Here is a 13663-nt window from a genome sequence, read left to right as displayed (position 1 = left end):
CTGCTATGGAATGGTAGTGTTATGGTGACCAGGAAAACCTTGATATGTAGACATGACAACTGTGATGAAACGCAGAATGCTTTTGATTTGTGAATTTGCAACTGAATTATAAATGTCAAGTGACTGTGAAAGACAAACCAAGTGGGAGTTTAAATTAATTTCAGAAAGAAAATATACTCTTTTAACTATAGCGTGACTTGCATTGTCTAGGGGGTTCTTCATTCACTTACCAAAGGTACTTATCCACCTACCTCTTTCATTCATATTAAGTGCACTAAACAAAAGAGACAAACTATGAGTCACAACATTTGGTTGCTCTGATGTCACGACATTAAGTAGAATAATGGCATTAGTCAGAATATTGTTTCTCCTAGAAGTGGTTATCAGAAGTGTGTTGCTATATATATAATAGTTTTATTCATTGTCTCTTCTGTTGTGTTTGAGGGGGCTGTCAGCAACATGGCAGCCACTGCTTGATCATCTTCCCTTATCTGCCAGAGGAACAGGTGTCCCTTCCTCTTTCTAAGGGTAACATGTCTCTGCTCATCTCTTCTGTTTTCTTGTCATTGGTGGGTCATATCATCCTGCAACTTCAATCTCTCCACTGGATTCTGCTCTTTAAGCTCTGTAAGTTAATTATTTTTACTTTTAAGACACACACACTCACCCAACCTTCCCTCAACTCTGCTACTCCTTCAAGCTACCATCACTTTTATCACTTTCCTTTTATAACCAATCCTTGAAAAATAGTGTAGGCTCATCCACATTTCCTCAGACTGACTCACTTCCTTTAACACTGCAGTCACCTTTCTGTCTTGATGAAACTGCAGTCTTGACAGTCTCCAGACTCTCTTAGTCACAAAATCCATTGGCCTTTTACCCAGTTTACCCTCCTTTACATCTGCTTTTAACCGTCTTGCACACAGCATGATTCTTGAAATGACTTCTTCCCTTCCTCATGTCCCTAGCGTTCTATCTAAGGTGTTTTGTGACGTCTGCCTTTTCTCTGGTGGTGATCCTCTTTCCGTCTCGTGACTTTAGGGGTCACCATCTTGCTGATAACTCCCAAACAATTGCCTCCAGCCCCCACTTGTGCTGGAGCTCTGGTTCCACAAATCCAGCTGACTTTCCTACCTGTGAGGTTGGCCAGCATTCAAACCTAATATGTCTGAAGCCGAAGCAGGTCATACTACCTTCCTTTTGAAATCCTCTTCTCCTTTCATGATGCTTAGCTTTGGTCATGTCCCTGTCATCCTTCTGTTGCCCAGGGTTAAATCTCAGGGTCAGCTAGTCATTAACTGGCAATAACCTTGTCTTGGTAATACCTTTTGAATTCATCAATGCAGAACTTTGCCCTCTTTACTCCCAGGCATGTGGTAATTGGTCTCTCTCTGTCTGAGCTGGTCTCCCTCTTTTTAGTCTCTCTTTCCCAACTGCTGTTGGATTACTCTGCTTAAAGTATAAAACCCTTGGGCACCCCATTACAGAATGAGACTCCTGTTACAGAATGAGACTCCATGTCCCTTGGGCTGGCTTTCTAGGCCCTCAGGGAATCTGGCCCCAATTTTCCATTCCAACCTCATGTTTGACTTCCCCTCTTCAATACTCTGCTCCAGCTAGGATTTGCATTAGGCAAATCCTGATGGCTCAGTCTTCAAGATCCTCCTCATCTTATTACATCTGAGCACCTCCCCAAGCCAAGCTGTCATAATCTCCTGCATTACTGCAGTAGTCTTGTACCTGGTTACCCCTGCAGCTACTGTTACCCCCTGGAGCCAGTTTTCCATGTAGTAGACAGAGACATTTTTTAAAGATAGAAATTAGAGGTCGCGGGCGGCAGCTCATGCCTGTAATCCCAGCACTTTGGGAGGCCGAGGCAGGCAGATCACCTGAGGTCAGGAGATCGAGACCAGCCTGGCCAACATGGCGAAACCCCGTCTCTACTAAAAATACAAAAATTAGCCAGCCATGGTGGTGCGAGCCTGTAATCCCAGCTACTTGGGAGGCTAAGGCAGGAGAATCACTTGAACCCGGGAGGTGGAGGTTGCAGTGAGCCGAGATTGCGCCACTGCACTCTAGCCTGGACCACAGAGCAAGACTCCATCTCAAAAAAAAAAAGGGAAATTAGATCATGGCCGTATAGAAATAGGCAATACGCCATTTCCTCTGTATATAGCTCTCTGCTGGCTTCTTCCTTACACTCAGAACAAAATCATAAATGTGACCACAAGGCCATACAGGATCTGTCTCAGTGGTTCTCAGTGGGATGTACTGCCTGCTTCCTGTCCCTCATAGGAGTGTTTAGAAATTAGTGGAGCTTCTAAATTGTTACAAGGACAGTACTGTTGGCATTTAGTGCCACAAGGGCCATGATGCTAAATGCACCAAGACCACAGTATTCTGCCCCAAATGTCAATGGTGCCTTAAGGAGAAACATTCATTCTTACCTCTACTTATCTTTCCAGCAACATCTCTTACCTCTTTGATTCACGTATTTTCTTCCAGCTACACTGGCCTTCTAGCTGTTCTTAAATATGCCCAACTGTTCTGCCCCAGGGTTTTTGCCTGTGCTCTTTTGGCTCCCCTCCTTAGGATCACCTCTTCCCCACTTGAATCCAGTCTCTGCTCATATATCACATTGTTATTGATTATCTGTCTCCAGCCACTGTGCTCTTACCCTGGTTTATTTTTGTTTGTGCTTATCACAACCTGAAATTAACTTCTATAATTATTTGTTGATATGTTTGCCCTTCACCCCATTAGAAAGTAAGCTCCTTTAGATCTTTGAACATGGAAAGAAGGAAATACTTTTTAAAAAAGAAAGTAAGCTCCAAGCAATCAGTGACTGCCTGTCCTATTCATGGTGTGTCGTGGTGTATCCCCCACATCTGGGACCATATGTTCAGTAAACATTTGTTGACTGAATGAGTGAGCGGATGTCTCTCTCCTGCCTGCCTCACGCTCTGGTTTCCCTGTCTTTTCTTAACTATCCATAGTGTACTTTATTTGCATCTCTAATTCCTACCGATCCTTTTAGGGCCATTTTAGCCACTACCCCTTTCACATTGCCTTCTCTGATCTTGCCAGTGCCTCAGAACTCTCATAGAACGTGATGTGTATTTCTTATTACATGTGCTGCAGTTTGTTGAGAGGTATGGTGGCTTATATTTCTATCTTCCCTTCTGATCCATACTTAGTGGCCATTGCATGTTATTATCCCTACATGCTGAGCGCAGCACCTTGTGCTTGATGAGGGTCTGTTACCTGTCAATGGAATGAATAGATGTTCTTTTATGTCTTCCTGGCAGAAAGGCCCCAGGAAGGTCCAGGGTCAGTGCCTTAAAGTGAGTCTGCATGTTGGAGGAGTGATGCCACTTGGGAAGGCAGAGGAAGTTGGAGGCAATGTCACATGTGTTTCCCGCCTTGTGAAGAGCTGCAGCTGGGCAAACCACGAGGGGTGCCACATGGTGCCTCATAAAAATCCATGCGAGGACAGGGGTGCTGTCCACACAGGCATTTATAGCCGCCCATTTGGCTTCATAGACAGCTGAGAACTTGCCATTTTAGAACTGAGTTTTCTTAGCTGAACTCATGTATTGGAAGTGTCATTGGGAGCAGGAAGGAATAAACATGTTCCATTAAAGTTAAAATGTCACAAAATAGAGAGTTGTTAACATAAGTTCTCAGTTTTAGTTGTAAAATGCGTTTTAGAAGGTGAAAGATTAACAAGGGAAGCAATAAACTGACTGAAATTTGTCCTCAGATTACTATTCCACTTTTATTGAGGGAGACTTTGTTATTATTTTGTTACAGTATTTATCTAATGATGTTATTAATTTGGAATGAAATTCTATTGTCTTAAATTCCTCTTAGGAAGTTGTCAAAATATACAGAAGAGTTAATGATTTATATATATATATAAAAATATATATAAAAAATATATGTATATATAATACATATATATATATTTTTTAGACTGAGTCTCAGCACCAAGTGCAGTGGTGCAATCTTAGCTCACTGCAACCTCCACCTCCCAGGTTCAAGCAGTTCTCCTGCGTCAGCCTCCCAACTAGCTGTGACTACAGGTGTCTGCCACCACGCCTGGCTAATTTTTTGTATTCTTAGTAGAGATGGGGTTTCACCATGTTGGCCAGGCTGATCTCCAACTCCTGATCTCAAGTGATCTACCTGCCTCAGCCTCCCAAAGTGCTGGGATTACAGGCGTGAGCCACCATGACCAGCCTAATGATTTATAATTTAAGAGCATATTATAATTGTCATATTGCTGATTTTCTATTGCAGTATCTATGCCTTGGGCAGAAGATCAGCCTACATTTAAGAAAACCCAAAAAGATGGATTGAATATATATTATTATTACATAGTAGACACCTACACTTGATAATGTATAGATGTTCAAGGAAAAACTGTTAGTAGTGTTTTTTTGGATGGATGAGGGGAGGAAGGCTTACTTTGAGAAGTTTGTATTACGTAGTCTATTATTACTTTAGTCTATCCACTTAAGCAAAAAGGTTATACTTTAGCTTAGCAGTTCACTGTTTGTACTATGTAACGATTTTGGATCTTTACATAGCCTGCTAATAAAAGGCTATCAGAGTTGTAGAATTCAGATATTACATAAGTGATGAATTTTAAAATTCAGGGCAAATTTTAGGGAGTAAAAGGTGTTTTGTCATCTAGGATTTGACAGTTAACTTTTTTTATTATCAGACATAAAATATGTTGCCTTTATTTTATAGATTACAAGGTATGTTATAAGGAGCATAGTGTTTATATGTTAAAATGAAGTGCTATCATAAAGAACATTTTAGCCTAATGCATGTCTTTGATTGAACTTTCTTTTCCAATGTTAATGTTTTCAAACTTTTCTCGGAACTGAGTTGTTGGTATAACTGATTATGGTATATCTTATGTTATATACTATTTTTCTTTCATAGGGATCAGACCCAGCAAGTTGAGTAATTTTAAGAGTTTTATTTTTGTGGAAACTAGGTCTTAAAAGTACTTCCAACCCCATGTCATCTGGAAGAGGACTCAGCTGGTTGATAGTCTATCACAGTTTGTTGGAGAGACCTATTTTTTTTACATTCAGATGCTTCTCAGAGTTCTGTTTATAAACATTGTCAGGAGCAGAGAGTGTTAGGGATCTTCCACTTGAAAGAAAAATGACAAAAAGAATAAAATCACTACTTGACTTGCCTGCGGTTTTGTGTTCAGCCTTTCGTCTTAATGCTATTGAGGATTACTCTTGCTCACTAGAGAGCACAGAATGATGTTGTGTCAGCAAATCGAACACTATAAAATGCTATGTGCGCCTCTCATTTCTGATTAACTAGTTGAGACCTTTTCACATTAAAGTTTAGTTACGTTCAGCTCTTTCGACATGAGAGTTCAAAGACCATGTACTTTTAACTAACCCAGAATTGTTTGTCTGCTAAACTTATGCCTTGAAGGCAAATTTAACCTGTGCCTGACCTTTAATCTCATTAATCTTAACAAAAATCATGACCTCTTCAATGACTTTGTTTTTGGAAATTATAAATACTAACCTAATAAAATGTATGAATTTTTAGATTTTTACTCCGGATTGCATTTCCATGTAATTTCACATTCCTGTGTACATTACACACTAGTGAATAGTAACGATTGTTAGTATGTTCAAGCTTTGTGTTGCATGATGATAACTATAGAGTTTGCGGGTCAGTTGTTTGACAGAGGAATCCAGTACAGTGAAAGCTAATCCCGTTGGAGCTGGGTGCCCAGGTGCCCAGACTGCTGGAAGTGGGGCAGGATTGGGAATTGCTAAAATCTCTCCAAAGGCCAGGCAGGGGTTGCTCTCATGGAAGAAAGCAAGTGTTCCCCACCCCCAACACCTTCCCCACTCCCTAGTCCACACTTGCCAAAATATGCACTCTAAATGTACTAGAAAAAGGAAAATTTATCCTGTGGAGGAGAGGATCAAACAGAAGTTCATTGGGTTCTTTCATTTTTGACCGAGGAAAGCTAGCGTAAATATTTAATCATAGAACTTGCGAAGGAACATGTATTTAAAGTGAAATTTATTCTTCTTCAGTCTTCATGTGAAGCGTCAGCTAGCTGTGAACACCACTTGACATTTTTTTTCCAGTTATGGATAAAAGAAGTTCATAGAAAAGAAAGAAATACATGTGAATTTAAATTTCATTATTAAAGCAGTCAAAATTATGCACATTTTATAACAAAACTATTCCTTACATTAGTTACTTTTTTCTAAGTTACCAATAGACAATGAAAAATGAGGCATGTTGGTAGACAGATGATTCACTTTGACTGATTTGAAATAATTTTGGTATTTCTTTGCAGCAAAACCCATGTTTCTCCTTTCTCTTTTCTTTTTTTCTCTCTTCTGTCTTTCCTGTAATTTAGAGTACCACATGCTAGTTTGTACTGATTGCCTGGAAGTTGATTGCTAATAACAAACTGTCTATCCAAGTATCATTTTAGTCATTTGAGATGAAATAAAAATCTAGGAATAAAAAGCATGACATTTAAGTGAATAATGATTGCATACAGGGTGACATGTAGATAATTGATTTTCTAATAATTAATGAGAGAAAGTAGTAGAGGGATAAAAATGAAGAAGCATTCTCACCTACAAAATTTATAAACCCCTGGTTTGAACAGCAAGAACGCATGAACACACAGTTCTTGAGTTTGAGTTCTTTGAGTAATTAGAGCAGCTGTCTACTGGCCCTCTGCCTGCAAATAGGCCTGAAGGAAATGGAAAACAGTAGACAAGGAAGAACAAACACAAGCTGCCCCTTATACACCATCCCTCAAATATTTGGTTAGAGATCTCAGAGGAGAGTACATTAGTTTTGGGGGTTTTGGGGTTTTTTTGTAAGCGAATAATCTCTGATAGCTTTGAAATAGTTTCTTTTAGGAGGAAAAACCTGAAAATAAAGTAATAACTCCTTTATTGGAAATAAGGTGTTCTCATGGGTGAATATATACCTAACTGGAGTTTGTTACGCCAAACACAAGAGCTCTTTTTAAATTTCTGTAATTTTTATTAAATATTTTCTTAAATACATCAAGTACTCCTTACATTGATTGAACAGAAATGATGTGGCATAAATTAACCCTCTCCTGATGATTTAGGATTGCCAGTATGTATACTCATTATTGCACCTTGTCTTAATATAGACTCTGGGGTTTTCTCTGTCTTCTGTAGAGGTCAGTTGTTCCCTCTTCCACTGTTCTTACGCTTGTGTCTATCAGCTCCTCGTTGTAATTTTTTTGTGAGTTGGGTAATCAGATAATTAAGCTTACTGTGAATTCTCTGTTATTTAAGAAAGGGTTATTAAGGAGTTTGAGTCTGGTAACTTTTTGGGAAGTTGTATTTGGAGGGAGGAATCATGATTCTTTGCGTATTTTAGAGAGCAAAGTCTGTTAAGAAGTCTGACTGCTAAGTACTGTAAATTATTATATATTGAAGGTACCTTGAATGAATCATTGACTCCTAATTACTTAAAGCAAAATTTTACTTCTGGATTACTTTTACTTAACATTTTTTATTCTTAAATGCTTCTTTCCATTAATGAATCAATTAATTCATGTATTTATTGACTGTGACGCTACCTAGTTTGCATACTCGTATATGTATTTCAGTACTAGCTTTCACCAGCTATAAAACGGCAGTAATGCTGCTCTAATTCTTAAATTAGTCTTTGGCTTTATCTGCATTTTGGATTGAGATGGTGGTGTTCACTTTTCGTCCCTGCTCTGCAGCTGCCCTTCCCTGTGAGTGACTGAATCTTATCCCCAGGCTCTCCTGGCTTCAGGGAAAGGGTAAAAGGAGTTTTTGCACCAGGCCAGTGTTTTGCTTTTGTTTTGGGGGCAAATATATATATACACACTATATATATACATATATATATACACTATATATATACATATATATAAATATAGAATATGTTTATATTCTATATTATATAAAAATATAGAATATGTTTATATTCTATATTATATAAAAATATAGAATGTTTATATTCTATATTATATAAAAATATAGAATATGTTTATATTCTATATTATATAAAATATAGAATATGTTTATATTCTATATTATATAAAATATAGAATATGTTTATATTCTATATTCTATAAAATATAGAATATGTTTATATTCTATATTCTATATAATATAGAATATGTTTATATTCTATATTATATATAAACATTCTATATTATAGATAGAATATTAAAATGTTTATATATTTACATATATTATACATATTAACATATTGATATATGTATAATCAATATATAATATATTAATATATGTCACACACATTCATACATACACATTTAAGATAAAAATGACTATATCAAACTCAATTCTGATGCAAACCCTGGCTACTGCTTATTCCCCATAGGGATAATAGCATTCACATTTAAATTAATTTCTTGCTGGAAGTTCAATCTAGAAGAGTATTACTTGTGTTGTGATGATTTGGAAAACCACAGGAATGTTCTCAGGGAAATTGAAGACACCCAGTGGCTTCGATCAATGAAGCTGGAAAACATTTTTCCTCATTAAACTTTTTTTTGTTTTTTGGTAAAATGTGCATAAGACTTAACATTTTAAAGTATATGGTTCTGTGGCATTAAGTACATTCACATTGTTGAGCGACCATCGCTAGCCAGAATCCATTTATAGAGTTTTTTAGCTTCCCCAGCTAAAACTCTGTACCCTTTAAAGAGTAACTCCCTGTTCCCTTCTCCCAGGCCAGTGTTTTATTCCTCATATCTGGTGCTCAGCTAGCCAGGACCTTGTAGTCCTTTGCCTTATTCCTTTGTCCAGAACCCCTGGTTTAGTAACTTGTCTTGTACACCTTTCAGGTTTAGGCTTTTCTTTCTGTCTCTAGTATTTCCTATTCTTTCAGTTACCCGAGTTCCAGACTAGTGTCATGGGCCCTTTTGCCAACTGACTTTCCTTGATTTTGTCTCCCGTTACCTGCCTTGATTTCCTGTTTCTCTGACCTGGTGACACACATTTCTGATGGTGACAGCTTTGTTGGACCAGTTCTCTGTTGCCCAGTGACAAGCTTTGGTGTTCTGCTCGTTGGCTTCTAGATTTCTTCCCAGGTCAGTCTGCTCTTCCCACAATTGCCTTTACTTCTGGGTCAGGTCTAGTGCTAGTCCTGTCTAGCCAACCCAGCTCAGGGTATTGAACAAAGCCTTGTCTGACTATATAAGAAATAGCAAGAAGATTTTAAATTTCAAACTCGCTTTTTTTTTTTTTTTTGAGACAGGCTCTCACTTTGTCACCCCGCTGGAGTGCAATAGCATGGTCTTGGCTCACTGCAGCCTCAACCTCCTGGGCTCAAGCGATCTTCTTACCTCAGCCCCCCAAGTAGCTGGGACTATAGGCTTGTACCACACCTGGCTGTTTTTTTTTGTGTGTGTAATTTTTGTAGAGATGGGGTTTCGCCATGTTGCTCAGGCTGGTCTCAAACTCCTGAGCTCAAGTGATCCGCCTGCCTCGGCCTCCCAAAGTGCTAGGATTAAAGGCGTGAGCCACTGTGCCTAGCCCAAACTCACTTTTTAAAAATGGAAGACCATGGGAAGTGTACTGCACAAGGTACTAGATAGTATTTTGCTTTATTATAAGTTATAATGCTGAAAAATGAAATATCAAATTGTCAAAAACATAAATAGAAGGAAAAATACTAAAGACAATTAACTAGCTTTCTAAAAATTATTTTTGAATTAGTGATTTTTGAGTGAGATGGGGTCTCACTTCATCACCCAGGCTGGTCTCAAACCACTGGGCTCAATTGATTTTTCCACCTTAGCTTCCCATAGTTCTCGGATTATGGAGGTGAGCAACCATCCCTGGCGGAGAAAGCATTTCTTATTTCTGAACAGACACTTACGTGCTCCATGGTAGTAAATGCATAGATTTTATTTATCCTCACAACAACAATAAAAGGAGCAAGAACAGTTATGGAAAATTTTAGCCAGAAAATATATATGAAAATCTTGTAGAAAAAAATTAAAAATAGCTGAATATCTTTAATTTAGGTCTCATGAAGACAAATAATAAAAATATTTAAATGCTTAAACTTCATAATTTACAATTATAATTTCCAAAACATTATAATTTCCAATTTTTTCGAAGCTTTTTCAGAATATAGACTTTTATTTTTATTTCTTTATTTCTTTTTTCCCAAATGTGTTATAACAAACTAAGAATATGGACTTCTAAAGATTCAGTAGTAATATTTTGCCCGCCTTAAACTAATGATACAAATATAGCTAACGTATATCACAGATACTACATTACCTGACTATTAGGCTGGGCATGGTGGCTCATGCCTATTATCCTATCACTTTGGGAGGCCAAGGTGGGCAGATCTCTTGAGCTCAGGAGTTCAAGACCAGCCTGGGCAACATGACAAAACCTTGTCTCTACAAAAATACAAAAATTAACCAGGCATGGTGGTGTGTGCCTGTGGTCCCAGCCGCTTGGGGGGTTGAGGCAGCAGGATTGTTTGAGCTCAGCAGGTTGAGGCTGCAGTGAGCCATGATTGCACCACTGCACCCCAGCCTGTGCAATGAAGTGAGACCCTTCACACTTTACACACACAGGGAGTTACAAACAAGCAAACAACAACAAAAAAACAAAACAAAAAGTACATTACTTGACTATTAGAAAACAAGTTAGTATCCCACATATTTACAGATAATAAATCTGTGAATTTGATGTTTCTGAGAGAAATTAATGAAACTTCAATAATAAACAAAAGTGAGGGGAGTGAAGAGACAATCTGTATAGGTCTATATTTATTAAAGAGATTTAATCAGTAATTAATAGCCTTCCAAAACAGAAATCCCCAGGCCCAGATGTGGTGAATTCTACCAAACATTGAAGGAAGAAATTATACCAATGCTTCACAGTCTCTTTCAGAAGATAGATGCAGAGGGAATCCTTTGTAACTTACTGTATGAGGCCAGCATTAACCTAATACCAAAACCAGGTAAAGACATTACAAGAAAAGGAATGCCATATCTGTCATGAACATAGATGTATAAATCTTACAAAATATTGTCAAATCAAATGCAACAATGTATAAAAGAATTATACACAATGACCAAATGGAATTTATCCTAAGTATGCAAGGCTGGTTAAGCATTGAAAAATCAATTAATGTAATCCATCACAGCAACAAGCTAAAGAAGAAAAACTATATGGTCATACCAGTAGATGCAGAATTTGACCAAATTCAACACCCATTCTTGATAAAAACTGGCAGTAAACTGGCATTAGACGGGACTACCTCCACTTGCTAAAAAAAAAATCTACCCCAAATCCTACAGATAACAACATACTTAATGGAGAAAAGAGAAGCTTTCTCATTAAGGTCAAGAACACGACAAGGATGTCCTCTCTCACCACTTTTTTTCAACATTATACAGGAAGTCCTAGCTAATGTTATAAGACAAAGAAAAGAAAAGGTATAAAGATTGGGAAGGAAGAAATAAAAATGTCTTTGTTTACAGATGACATGATAATATACGTAGAAAATCCAAAAGAATTGACAACAATACTCCTGGAAGTTTTTTTAGTCCTTATTAGTCAATTAGCAAGGTTGAAGGAAACAAGGTTAATACACAAAAGCCAATCACTTTTCTATATGGCATCAACAAATGAAACTACAAGTTAAAAACACATTGCCATTTACGTTGGCACCTAAAAGAATGAATACTTATATATATATACACATATATATGGACTTACATACTTATAGCTATAAATCTAACAAAACATGCAGTATCTGTGCGAGGAAAATTACAAAAATCCGATGAAAGAAATAAAAAACAAATGAGAGATAATCCACATTCATGGATAGGAAGGCTCAATATTGTCAAGACGTCAGTTTGTTTTCCCAACTTGATCTATAGATTCAACACAATCCCAATCAAAATCCAAACAAATTGTTTTGTGGATGTTTTAGTCCATTTTTGCATCACTATAAAGGAATATCTGAGGCTGGGTAATTTATAAAGAAAAAAAGGTTTAATTGGCTCACAGTCCTGCAGGCTGTACTGGAAGCATGGTGCCGGCATCTGCCTGGCTTCTGGTGAGGCCTCAGGGAGCTTTTACTCATGGCAGACAACGAAGTGGGAGCAGGTACCTCACATGGCAGGAGCAGAAGCAAGAGAGTGAGGGAGGAGGTGCCACACACTTTTAAACAGCCAGATCTCGTGAGAGCTCACTCATTATTGCAAGGACAGTACCAAGCTACTCATGAGAGATGCGCCCCCATGACCCAAACACTTCCCTCCAGGCCCTACCTCCAACATTGAGGATTACATTTCAACATGAGATTTGGAGGGGACAGACATCCAAACTATATTAGTGTATATTGACAAACTGATTCTGAAGTTTATATGAAGAGGCAAAAGCCCCATAATAGCCTACACAATATTGAAGGAGAAAAGCAAACTAAGAGGACTCACACTATCCAACTTCAAGACTTACTGTAAAGCTACAGCAATCAAGCCAGTGTGGTGGTGGTGAAAGAAAGACAAACCAGATTAATGAACTGGATTAGAGAGCCCAGAAATAGACCCACATAAATATAGACAAGTCACCTTTTGTCAAAGGAGCAAAAATAATAGAATGGAGGAAAGACAGTATTTTCAACAAATGCTGCTGGAGTAACTGGACATTCACATGCAAAAAAACGAATCTGGAAACAGACTTTATACTCTTCACAAAAATTAATTAAAAATGGACCACAGACCTAAATCTAAAACACAAAACTATGAAACTCCAAGAAGAGAAAATCTGGATGAACTTAGATTTGGTGGTGACTTTTTAGATGCATTCTAAAGGCATAGTATATGAAAGAAACATTCGATAAGCTGAAATTCATTAAAGTTAAAAACTCTGCTCTGCAAAAGACACTGTCAAGAGAATATAAGGCAAGTTACAGACTAAGAGAAAATATTTGTGAAAGATATATCTGATAAAAGACTGTTAGCTAAAATGTATAATGTACAAAGAACTCTTAAAACTCAATAGTAAGAAAATGAACCATTGGATTGAAAAATGGGCAAAAGACCTGAACAGACACTTCACCAAAGTAGATATACATATGGGATATGAAAAGATGCTTCACACACGTGTCATTAGAGAATGCAAATTAAAGTGAGATACCACCATGTACCTATTAGAATGACATAAATCCAGAACACTGACAACACTAAATGCTGGTGAGAATGTGGATCAACAGGAATTCTCATTCATTGCAGGTAGAAATGCAGAATGGTACAGTCACTTTGGAAGACAGTTTGGCAGTCTCTTACAAAATGAAACATAACTCTTACTATATGATCTAGTGCGTTGCTTGGTGTTTGCCTAAGTTAGTCAAAAACTTATGTCTTTACAAAAACCTGCACATGGATATTTATAACAGCTTTACTCATAACTGCCAAAACTTGGAAGCAACCAAGATGTCCTTTGAACTATGTGACATTCTGGAAAAAGCAAAACTATGAGATAGTAAAAAGATCAGTGGTTGCCAGAAGTTAAGGGGCAGGGAGAATGAATAAGTTGAGCATGGAGGATTTTTTTGAACACCGAAATTATAA

The 13663-nt window shown here is 37.6% G+C and overlaps 1 protein-coding gene and 1 long non-coding RNA gene across 7 annotated transcripts in view; one reads left to right on the top strand and one right to left on the bottom strand.

Annotated features, from left to right (window-relative positions):
- SH3RF1 (SH3 domain containing ring finger 1) overlaps positions 1-13663 on the top strand; it is a 176657-nt gene that overhangs the window by 45762 nt on the left and 117232 nt on the right. The gene's annotated exons all lie outside the window — the stretch shown is intronic.
- Positions 1-13663, bottom strand: part of LOC129481229 (uncharacterized) — a 33508-nt gene that overhangs the window by 9998 nt on the left and 9847 nt on the right. For 2 of the 3 annotated variants that reach the window (XR_008657297.2, XR_008657296.2), the window contains exon 3: positions 6254-6413. This is a non-coding gene — a long non-coding RNA (uncharacterized lncRNA). Of the gene's footprint in view, positions 1-6061; positions 6128-6253; positions 6414-13663 lie in introns of those variants that run through there. The other variant, XR_008657295.2, reaches the window with a different exon arrangement.

The sequence above is a fragment of the Symphalangus syndactylus genome, chromosome 4, assembly GCF_028878055.3.
Source record: "Symphalangus syndactylus isolate Jambi chromosome 4, NHGRI_mSymSyn1-v2.1_pri, whole genome shotgun sequence".
Lineage (NCBI taxonomy): Eukaryota > Metazoa > Chordata > Mammalia > Primates > Hylobatidae > Symphalangus > Symphalangus syndactylus.
The sequence above is the reverse complement of the archived record's forward strand: the minus strand, read 5'-3'. Positions and strand labels throughout refer to the sequence as shown.